This window comes from Pongo abelii, chromosome 15 (genome assembly GCF_028885655.2).
Source record: "Pongo abelii isolate AG06213 chromosome 15, NHGRI_mPonAbe1-v2.0_pri, whole genome shotgun sequence".
Classification (NCBI taxonomy): domain Eukaryota; kingdom Metazoa; phylum Chordata; class Mammalia; order Primates; family Hominidae; genus Pongo; species Pongo abelii.
In genome coordinates this window covers 85,205,622-85,217,733 of record NC_072000.2, presented here as the reverse complement: position 1 = coordinate 85,217,733, position 12,112 = coordinate 85,205,622, and the positions used below count along the sequence as shown (strand labels likewise).

The 12,112-nt window shown below is 40.2% G+C and overlaps 1 protein-coding gene across 15 annotated transcripts in view; it reads left to right on the top strand.

Moving 5' to 3' along the window:
• The first annotated feature begins 9,288 nt into the window (after positions 1-9,288).
• Positions 9,289-12,112, top strand: part of CEP128 (centrosomal protein 128) — a 449,614-nt gene continuing 446,790 nt past the window's right edge. For 8 of the 15 annotated variants that reach the window (XM_054530324.2, XM_024231875.3, XM_054530317.2 and 5 more), the window contains exons 1-2: positions 9,591-9,729; positions 11,760-11,915. The gene's annotated coding sequence lies outside the window, so the exon portion shown is untranslated. Of the gene's footprint in view, positions 9,730-9,968; positions 10,062-11,759; positions 11,916-12,112 lie in introns of those variants that run through there. The other 7 variants (XM_063715661.1, XM_063715658.1, XM_063715660.1 and 4 more) reach the window with 4 other exon arrangements.

Here is a 12,112-nt window from a genome sequence, read left to right as displayed (position 1 = left end):
CCCTTCAACACTATACTTGCTGAATGCTTGTTTATACTCCATTTCTCCTCTCCTGCCTAACCTTTATGCTTCTGTCACCATACATTTTACTCATACATAGGTTATAAATCCCATAATACAGTGTTATTATCTTTTAAAGGGATTCAAATAATAAGACAGTTACCCCTTCTGGTCTTTCTCATTTCTTAGTATTGATGCATATTTTTCACTGCTGTCACTTTCCTTTTGCTTGAATGACATTCATTAATTTTTTTGTCATACATATCTGCTGGTTATAAATTATTCCAGCTTTTCTGTGTCTGGAAAAGTATTAATTTTGTCTTCGTTTTAAAAAAGGATATCATCACTAGGTACAGAATCATAGATTGACATTATTTTTAACTTTCAGTACTTTAAAAACGTTGCTTCATTTTCTTGTTGCTTGCATTGTTTACAAGGACAAATCTTATGTCAAAGTTTTCTTTGCTCCTTTATAATCTGCTTTTTTTTTTTTTTTTTTTCTTACTCGGGCTGCTTTTCAGATTTTGTCACTGGTTGAAAGCAATTTGACTGTAATGTGCCTTGATGTACTTTTCTTCAAGTTTCCTGTGCTTGGGGTATTTTGAGATTCTTGGATTTGTGTGTTTATGGTTTTCATCAGACTTGGAAAATTTTTAGCCATTGTTTCTCCATTTCTGCACATATGTTTTTTCCCCCTTATCACTTTCCTCTCCTTTGAGCATTCCAATTATTGCACTTATTAGGCTAATTGAAATTGTCTCACAAAGAGAATATTGATACTTTTCTCAGTAAAAAATTATTTTCCTTTTTGTCTTTGATTATGGATAGTTTCTTTTGCTATGTCTTCAAATTCAGTATGCTTTTTGGTCCTTCCGTAATATTTAATTGGCCACTAATCCCATCCAATGTCTTTTTTATCTCATAAAATGGATTTCCATCTCCAGAAGTTCAATTTGGGGCTTTTTTCATATTTTCCATATCTCTTTGTATAATAACTTTTTGAACATCTAAAATACAATAATTGCCTTGATATCTATCGTAGTTTCCTAGGGCTGCTCTAACAAAGTACCACAAACTTGATGGCTTAAAATAAGATAAATTAATTTGTTCACAGTTCTGGAGGCTAGAAGTCTAAAGTTAAGGTGTTGGTGGGGCATACTTCCTCTGAGAGTTCTGTGGGTGGATGTTTCCTTGACTGTTCCTAGCTTCTATGGTCGCTGGGAATCCTTGACATCCTTTGGGTTATATCACTGCAAGCTCTCCTCTGTCATCATCAGGCGTTCTCTTTGTGTGTCTCTGTGTCCAAATTTCCCTCTTCCTACAAGGACATCAGTCATCGTATTTGGGTCCATGCTAATCCATTATAACCTCAACTTAATTTAAATATCGTTAAAGATGCTATTCCCAAATAAGGTCACATTCACAGATACTGGGCATTAGAATTTCAAAGTATCTTTTTGGGGAACAAAACTCAACATACAACAGTGTCCTTGTTTGATAATTCAAATATATATATATTTTTGTCAATTCTGGGTCAGTTTAGATTGGTTGATTTTCCTCCTGAAAATGGGTTGCATTTTCTGTTTCTTTGTATGCCTGATAATTTTTTTTGGACGGCAGATATTGTAAATATTACCCTTTTTGGCACCGGAATTATTGCTTTCATGTAAATATTCTTGAGATTTGTTGTCAGATGTAAATTACTTTGAAACAATTTGGGATTTGTGGATCTTGGTTTTAAGCTTTATTAAGTGGGACTAGCACAGCATATAATCTGGGGCTAATTATTCCTCATTCCCTAGGCAAGACCCTTCTGATTACTCTACCCAGTGTTCCATGAATTATGAGGTATTTCAAATCTGGCTGGTGGGAAGAGTCACTTTTCCTGGTCCCCTGTGAGCCACAGACAATTTTACCTCCAATCTTGCTAGTTGCTTTTTTATCCAGCCTCATTTTTTTCACGTGTGTGTAATGATTAGTACTCTGCTGACTCTTCCATGGAGACCCTTTATATTTCTCTGAAGTTTTCTCTCTACATAGCTAACTCCTGTAGTTTGTCCTGCAAACTCCACCTACCTGCATCTTCCCAAACTCTCAGCTTTGTCTCCCCAATTAAAGAATCCACTGGACTCTGCCTGGGTTCCCTCTCCTTGCACCATGACTTGGAAACTCTCTCAAGGCAGTAAGTTGTGGCAATCATAAGGCTTGCTTTATTTGTTTCCTGTCTTTCAGGGATCATGGTCTTTCTTGGTATGATAACCACTGCCTTGAAAAGCATTGCTTTATATATCTTGCCTGTTTTTTTGGTATAATTCCGGTGGGAGGGTACATCTGGTCTCTGTTACTCCACCTTTGCTGGGAACAAAAGTGGTATGCTGAAATCTATAACATTTTATATCAAGATTTAGACAGCATGAAATTGGCTTAGTGGCAATTATAATGTAGGCAAAAACTCTTATGCCTACAGTTTCAGTTCAGCAAATTGGAACATGCCTTAGGGCTAACCATGTTCTAATAGTCTGCTCAACAAATTGCTCAACAAATTGCTATGACAATTAATAAGACAATTTTCTTTCCTTAGCATAACTTTCAAAATGGGGCAAATAAACATATGAGATAAGATGATGACCAATCTTTGTGATCAGGTTAAATAAAGAGAAGAGTGCACTCAGGTCCCTTAAACACACACACAAAACCCTTTTAAATGTAACAAATGAATGAGAATGGCTATAGAACACTACTTTTTCCTTCTTGTAGAGGAATTATTAGCATGGTTAAAATATTAGAAAGTGGTGTTTGGCAATTTATGTCTCTATGTGTTTTACCTTTTTTCAAAAAGTACTCATTAAAGTGGAGCATTCCACTAGCCCCATTCCATAACCTCTTTATTGATTAGCTATATTGCTTAACTACAGAAATGTTTTGCAATTTTGGCTTGGCACATTAATAGTGGCTCACTTTGACCTAAATGCATATGAATTAGTGTGTTTTATATCTGTGATGCTCTTGGCAGTGATAATTATCTATAGTTAGTAAGTGTGTGGCTGAAAAGAACTTCATGGGATCAACAGGGCTTCAGCACAATGAATGGCTAAAGATGATTCTTTGAGTAGTAGGCAATATTATCCTTGCAATATCTTGTTTTTTATCCTGACTCTTCTTAAACTTGAAGGTAACTTGCAAACTTAATGTAGAAAGCATCAACAACCATTTATGATTGTTTTCTGCCGATGTAAAGCGAGTGAATTTCACCACTGACTTGATTGACAGAGAATTTTGAGTAGTTCCATTTAGTCCCATCTAATCAAGATTTGGGGGATTTCCCTTTTACTTACCTATAACATCATACTTTGTGTCTTCTGTCTTATGACTTATAACTGTGCAGTGATACTATAAGGGAGCTTGACCATCTGTGTTGGCTAGAGGGAACAAAGCAAAATCCAATGATGTAGGTGGTCATCACTTGTGCTGGACAGTCACCAAGAACAATGCAGGCTACTTTTGAAGTAACATCCTCCTCTGATGCCTATGGACAGAACAGGCAGTTTCAAGCTATGAATAGTGCTTGCTTGAGTGGAGGCTGGGCACTCTGTCAACATAGACTTTCTCCCTACGCCTGCAGGTCTGCCTCCCAACCTCCTATTCCTCCCTTTCCAGGACCCCCTTCTTCTCTGTTACCACATTCCCAGTCAGGAATCTCTTTTCTTTTGGGGGGAATCTCTTTTCTTTTGTTCATGGTATTTCCTTCCAAATCATTTGTTTATAGCATGACTCCTTTGTGACAGCAGGGTTGACTTCTTGGGTTTGTGACCTGTGCAATCACTCAGGGCCCTGTATTCAGAAAGGCCCAGTGCTTAGTTTAATGCTGTGTTGTTGCCATTTTGACATCTTAAATCAGTTTTGCAAAAGGGCTTAACATATTCATTTTTCACAGGGTCCTACAACAAATTACACATCCTGTCCTATCTGAGAATGTTTGTGTTTAATATTCAAAATCCAGGAAGAAAATGCTTCATTTTCTTCTTTTTCTTTCTCAGCTCCCCTCCCTTTCTGCTTTCTGTGGTCACATCCCATCTCTAAGGCCATGAGTGCAGAACAGTGTAGCTGACAGAAATGGAGATAAGGAGAGAGCCAAGGTGAAAAAAATAAACATTTGAGGAAAATTTTGGTATTTCAAATACATTTTTGTGTCACATGGACATAGTTAGTGTGCTGTTGTATTAGTCCATTCTCACACTGCTGTAAAGAACCACCCGAGACTGTGTAATTTGTGAAGAAAAGAGGTTTAATTGACTCATAGTTCTATAGGCTGTACAAGAAGCATGGTTAGGGAGGCCTCAGGAAACTTACAATCATGGTGCTTTGAAGGGTGAGGAGGAAGCAAGCACCTTTTTCACATGGCAGAGTGGGAGAAAGGGAGAGTGAAGGGGGAAGTGCTACACACTTTTAAACAACAGTTCTTGCGATAACTCACTCACTATTATGAGAACAGCAAGGGGGAAATCCACTGCTGTGATCCAATCACCTCCCACCACGTCCCACCCCCAACATTAGGGATTGCAATTCCACGTGACATTTGGGTGGGGACACGGAACCAAGCCGTATCAGCTGTTGTTGTTTCATAGTTGTATAAATTTGGAAGTTATTGGTGAAATACAACTTCTGTCCCTTCTCCTTGAAACAGCACTACCTCTGTCTGCCACCCACAGCTTCTTACATAATAGTTGTCTTCTCTTCTCTACATTTATTCATTCTAGTTGAGTTGGGTTAGAATGGTCATGTCAACGCTTTTAGACTAGCCCCATTCCAGAACCTTTTTATTGATTAGTTCATCTAGGTATTTAATGTTTTGTATGGTTCAAAAGTGTTTCTGATGAAACTGCTCAAGAAACTAGATCTAGAATTAGCATCTTGGATCTTACAGGCTGGTGATCTCATTAGCATAACCTCAGTCAAGGCTCTTTAGATTTCAATCAACAGAAGCAATCTTAGGCTTCAAAAGGGAAATCATCGTGAGGCATTAACATGATGCATCATGAGGCATCAAGGTATTAATAAATTATTTGTTCTAAGTGTCTAGAACAAAATAATAGAGTACCAATATTCACGGAACTAACATTTTTAGGATGTCATAGTATTGGTCAGCTTACATATAATGTCAGCTTACATTCAATAATGCTTACCATGAATTAGACACTAGGCTTAGTGCTTTACACACGTTAATTTATTTTATCCCCCAAACACCTCTACACGTGAAGTGCTATTTTTATTGTCCACATTTAGAAGAGGAAGAAATGAAGGCACAGAATGATTAAGTAACTTGTTTGAAGTAACATTGCTGATAGGTATTGTAACGGACTTGAATCCAAGTGGTTTGAGCCCAGAATCTGTGCATTTAACCACCTCTAGTTGCCACTAGTGTATTGTGGAAAACAAGTACAGGAAATACAAATGGGAATAACAAGGCTTGGATCCAGGAACTTGGAAGTTGTCAGGAACCGGGGCTGTATTCTCTTGCGCTCATTTCCTTGTGGTTGTGTAGTTTATTTCCTTTCACTGCTTTACTCACTTCTCTCTGTCTCTGCAGGTTAGTATTATCAGCTGCTTCTTGAACACAGGTGAAGATGGTCACCTCTTTGTGGCAGCCTCAGCTCTTACCTGTACATCAAGACTAATCTAGCAACCAATTGGGAGCTTGAGTCCTCATTTTAAATTCTCAAAGGATAAAGAGCCTGATTGGCCCAAATTGTCTCAGGTGTCTGTCTACTCCTTGTCTAATCAGCCATGGTGAGACAGTTAGGGGATTTGTATAACATAAACAAGGCTATAGGGGCCCAACACTGTGGGTAGAATCATTCCCAGTTAAGGGGTGTTGTGGGTGAGGCATATCAAAAATATCTCCTGCATCTACCTCCATCAAGGTATTACGTAATGAGAAGATCATTGATGACGCTAATCCTGAATAGGTACAATTTTGGGGAAAACATGTTGAAACCTTAACCCCCCATGTTACTGTTTTTTGAAAATGGGACCTTTAAGGAGGTAGTTAAGTTTAAATTAGGCTATAATATAAAGTTCTAATTCAATATAACGGGTGTCGTTACAAGAAGAGACAGAAACCATGTATGTGCTCATACAGAGAAAAGCCTATCGGAGGATACAGAGAAAAGATGGATCTCTGCAAGCCGAAGACAGAGAACTTAGGAGAACCTGAACTTGCTGACACCTTGATCTCGGACTTGCAGCCTTCAGAACTGTGAGAAATAAATTTTTGTTGTTTAAGTCACCCATTCTGTGGTATTTAATCAAATCCCTAGTAAACTAATACATCATGTAACCTCTGTGTGCCCCTATCTATAATACATGGTTTGCAAAAGAAAAGTACTGCAAATGATACTTGTATTAGTTTGTTTTCACCCTGCTATGAAGAACTACCTGTGACTGGGTGATTTATAAAGGAAAGTGGTTTTTTTTTGTTTGTCTTGTTTTGTTTTTTTCTGTTTTTTTTTTTTTTTGAGACAGACTCTTGACTCTGTCGCCCAGGGGCGCGATCTCGGCTCACTGCAAGCTCTGCCTTCCGGGTTCACGCCATTCTCCTGCCTCAGCCTCCCGAGCAGCTGGGACTGCAGGCACCCACCACCACGCCTGGCTAATTTTTTGTATTTTTGGTAGAGACGGGGTTTCACCGTATTAGCCAGGATGGTCTCGATCTCTTGACCTCGTGATCTGCCTGCCTCGGCCTCCCAAAGTGCTGGGATTACAGGTGTGAGCCACCGCACCTGGCAAAGGAAAGTGGTTTAATTGACTTAGAGTTCTGCATGGCTGGGGAAGCCTCAGGAAACTTACAATCATGGCAGAAGGGGTAGCAAACACATCCTTCTTCACATGGTGGTAGGAGAGAGAAGTGGGCAAAAGCCTCTTATAAAACCATCAGATCTCCTGACAACTCACTCACTATCATGAGAACAGCATGGGGGAATTGCCCCATGACCTAATCACCCCTCACAAGATTCCTCCCCCAACATGTGGGGATTACAATTCAAGATGAGATTTGGGTGAGGACACAGAGCCAGACCATATCAATACTCTTTGTGGGTTTTTCCAAATCTAAGCTCAGATGATTCTGCTTGAGTATGGTATTGTGTTTGTATAATGTGTGTTGGCCATATTGATTAAAAGTAATACATATCTTTGGGAGTTATGAAACAATTTCATGTAAAATCTATTTTGTTGGCTTTAACTCATTTTGTCTATTTTGTTAAGACATAAAAAACGAAGATTCAGTGATGTGACTTCACTACTTTTTTTTTTTTTTTGAGATGGAGTCTTACTCTGTCACCAAGGCTAGAGTGCGGTGGCACCATCTCAGCTCACTGCAACCTCTGCCTCCTGGGTTCAAATGATTCTCCTGCTTCAGCCTCCCGAATAGCTGGGATTACAGGTGCCCACCACCACACCTGGTTAATTTTTGTATTTTTAGTAGAGATGGGGTTTCGCCACGTTGGCCAGGCTGGTCTCGAACTCCTGACCTCACATGATCCACCGCCTCGGCCTCCCAAAGTGCTGGGATTACAGGTGAGAGAGTAGCACCCCCGGCCTGACTTCACTACATTTTTTTGGGATGCCACATCTGTTGACTGAGAGCACACCACAGCTGACAAACAGCTGCTATGAATTTAATAACATATTTAAGCATTTCTTGATCAAAATGAACTAAAATATCTGATTTTTAACCCTTTGGTCCCAGTTGTGTCCTGTAATGTTTGATTTATTTGGTTAATATCACTTTGAAAAATAAGGCCTCTAGAACAGAATTCAATTCTCTAAATATGGTTGAACCAGGGAGAAAAAGCTGTGGACAATCAGTTTTTATTAATGTAGCTTGTGATTACATTAGCTCTTTTGGTAGACATTTCTCCTGCAGTTGATCTGATTATCACTTCTTCAGAAAGGTTCTCTTTTATGTCTTTCCATAGAAACCTATGCAGTATTCTATTACACAGAGATTTGTAATCATTTATTGTCTTTTTCTCTCACATGGCGCTGAGCAATTTGAAAGCAAGGTCTATGTTGTTTATTTATTTTGACTGCACCTTCAGTGTCTAAAACAATGTCTGGATCTTAGAAATATCCAGCATACATTTGCTGAATTACATGAATAAATAGAATTGTTTTGAAAGTTAAAATGTTTACAAATAAACAGTTATTATTATGCTTTTGCATGCATACGGGGCAATTTTATGGCTGTTCTGAATTATCTTAAACTCTGTCTGGTGGAGTGTATTCTTGAGGAACAATTTCAAGTAAGCAGCTTGAAGATAGTTGCAAATGCATAGGAGGTCTTTAGAAGAATTATTTTATGTTCAAACCAATATGAGATAGTTTTATGTCTCAGTGTTGGCCAGAAAAAAATATTTGAATAATTCGACTATATCAAATTTATGTGCTAATTATTTATGACTCTGCCTTTTGGGAGGGAGGGGTAAAGAGGGATGGAAGGAGAGAAAGTGGGGGAGAGAGAAAGAAAGAGAGAGAGGGATATGAACGGAGAAGGGCAAGTGAGGAAAGGGTGAGAAGAAAGATAAAAATTTAAAAAAAGGTTAGGTCCCTTTGAAGGGCTAATAGAGGGGACCAACTGGGAAATGGATTATAGAGCACAGAATTATTAGATTAAGGAACCCTTGTTATTAAACATGATCTAGCTCTTCTTCACGTAGCCAGGAAAGCTTTCACAGATCAGGTAATATTTGAGTTTAGCCTCAAAGAAGGAAGGGGAAGTGGTCTTTTTAGCAGAGAAGAAGGGCAATTCACATGACTAACTTAATTGTTACTTCTTAGCTTTCCAAAGTTCAGTTTTTTTTGAGGTTTTCATTCTCTTCGTGACTGAAACTAACTCCACTGAGTGGAAAACATTTCTTTTATGTTCTAGAGTGAGGAGATGACACGTAGACTGAAGTAGCAGCAGTAATGAGCTGACAGCCTCACATCTACTTTTGGTGTGCCGTGAATAAGGCATATGATCTTAGGCAAGTCCCTTACTCTTTCCAGGCCAAACAGGTTGGACTACATACTCTTCTCTGTTCCCGTCCGCTTCTAAGAATTTGTGTCTTTGGAACAATATACTGGACCCTGGTATTAAGTGGATTTTTACATTTCAGTGCTAGAAATTGTCTTTCCCTGTCCTCCCACCGCTCCCTTGCCCTTTTTCTACTACTTCCCCATCTTACCGTAGTCCTGGGAGACTCCTTTTGTCTCCCAAGGAGTAAAATTACAGTCAAGGCTAAGGAAGCATTTTTATTCACTTTCTATCTGGAGTTTGCCGCCTACAAAGGAGGCTGGTCCTTTAAAAAAAAAAAAAATAGAGCAGGGCAAGAGGGCGCGGCCGAGGGATCAGGCTTTTTTCCGGGAAAGTTACCCGAAGGCCAGCTATATGGCATCCTGGGATTTGCAGTTCCTTTTCGGGACGCTCTCCCTTGGTAACTCCTTGATCGTGAGGCCGAGATGGACTCCAACTCCCAGAGGGCCAAGCGGCGGCAGCGGGGTCCTGTATTCTCGCTGTGGCTGGGCGGCTAGTTCAAGTTGCCATAGCTGCGAGTCCGGGGAGAGCAGAGTCGGTTGAGTCGCTGCGTTTGGTCAGTTGCACCTTCTGGGTCACTGGTAGCCGCGGGAGCCGGGTGGGGCCTAGGCGATGATCCCGCATTAAGGAACTGGGGTCATCCTCCGTCTCAGGTACCTGCCCCCACCTCCCCCTTGCCCTTTTTTGACCACTTCCCCGTCTTACTGTAGACGTTTTAGTCCCACTTCCCCTCGTCCCAGGGGTAGGGACCTCAGAGCGGCGCGGGATCTGGGGTGGGGCGGTGGATGGGTGGAGTGCGTGCAGAGGTGAGGGGAGACGGCGCGCCTGTCATCCCGAGGCCTCCCTCTCTGGGCAGGGGTGTCCGCGGTCAGGTCCTGGCCAGGTTACCCAGCGAATCTGGACTACATTGTCCTTCCTTTGGGAGCAGCTTGCTCTACCGCTACCAACTGTGAAGCTTTAAGGGACAGGAGATTGGACTCATTCGGTAGGTCCTCCAGAGAACCGTCTGACATTTGCTTGCCTGTCCTGCTATAGAACTTGATTTTTTTTTTTTTTTATACCTGTTTTGTGGTCACAGAAAGCGTGCTACTCTCGGGAACGCTGTATTAGTGACCTCTCTTTCCCGTGCCATCATGGGATTTGCCCCAGCCTTAGCTGTTAGCAGTCGCTTAATTGAATTATTTCGTAAAAATACCTGACATTGAATCCCAACTGCATCTTTTATTGGTTTGATGGAGCCAATCTGTTATGTAGGCGTCTGGTAAAACCTTACCATTAATTGCCGCATTGATTTGAGTATTATGTAAAGTATCTAGCACAGTGCCTGGCACCCTGCAAGTGCTCAGCATTTGTTGTTTATTTTTTTTTAATTATGCAGATTAGTGTTGTCTAATACAAATACAGTGTGAGCCACTCAGATGAATTTAAATTTTGTAGTACCCACATTAAAGAAGTAAAAAGAAACTAGTGAAATTAAATAATAGTTTATTTAGCGCAATATAGAAAAATGTTTTCAATGGAGTAAATATAAAACTTATTGAGATTTTTACTTTTTTTTTGAGAGGGAGTCTGGCTCTGTCGCCCAGGCTGGACTGCAGTGGCGTGGTCTGGGCCCACCGCAACCTCCACCTCCTGGGTTCAAGCGATTCTCCTGTCTCAACCTCCGGAGTAGCTGGGATTACAGGCACTCGCCACCATGCCTGGCTATACATTAAAAAAAAAAATTTTAAGTCATCAAAATCTGGTGTATTTTACATGTATAGCACATGTCAGTTTGACCTGGCAAGAGCTAGAGCTCAGTAGCCATGTGTCTAGTGACTGCTGTATGGGACAGCACAGAGATAAGGTTAAAACTTTGGCAGTTTCACATTGGCACACATAAATTTGGTTGTGCCTGTGACTCATTTCATGGGTGATGGTGGCTGTTTTGTTAGAAGAGTGAAGTGTGCACCGTGCCTATGTTCTCTCAGCATATCTTGTCTGCCATTGCATAACCTGGGTCTCTTTGAACTGTTTCTTGACAGTTTATTTTGATTAACTTTTTCAGAATACCTTTTTTTTCTTGAAATGGTTTATAGATGTATTCCCAGATCTATCTTTTACGTAGACAACTCCCAGTTCTCTGGATCACTTCCTGTGGATTCTTACAGATTGCTTTGAAAGCAGTCACAATTAATTGAAAATATTTCTGTCCACAGCTCTTTTCTACAACCAAAGGCATTTTATTCTTATTTATTTAATTGTAGCACTGAGTATGGGAAGAACTGGGCAGCTTATAAAATATTTCCTTTAGGAGTGTTAGACTGCCTTGGAAGTACAATTGGTTCACCACATTCAGCAGTAACATGTTAACTGTATTACCTGACTTAGTTACCAACTTTTAGACGTGCTCATAGTACTTTTGGCTAGACTTGGGCTGCGGTTCACACTGGAGCATGAACTCTGGTAAGCCCCAGGGATGACCAGGCATGGATGGAAGTCACCAGTGACAATATGTGGGCTGGGCACTTGGATGTGAAGAATTGTAGTGAGGTCACTTGGGCTTTTGAATGATTCTAGGAGCATTTTCTCTATTCTGTGTTATGCCATAGTCTGTACATAGGGACCTAATTTTCATATTTCATTATTTAAAAATGTTTAAAGTTGTAGGTATGTCTTACCCCCTTGTTTTGTTTATTTGTAGGTGGTTTGGGGAAAGTGTAGGGGCAACCAAAGATCATCTGCTTGACTAGGCCCTTTGCCCTGAACCTCATGAAGAAATGATAGGAGGCAGACATATGTGCCTAAAAAGAGCGTTGAGCTCAGAGAACAGCACCTCGGAGTTTTGGGGGTGTGCTTTGTAAGTATGCTTTCTCCCTGAGTTTCTGAGATAACACATTTTTTGCATATTTATGGTAGAAAAGACTATGCCAAGAAATAGAGTTTTGGGAGCAAGAAGCCCCTTCTAATATGTAGTTTAAAAATACAATATCGAATGGTTGTGTGTGCAATATTACAAAAATTCAGATGAACAAAGTAGATAAGTTGAGATATCCT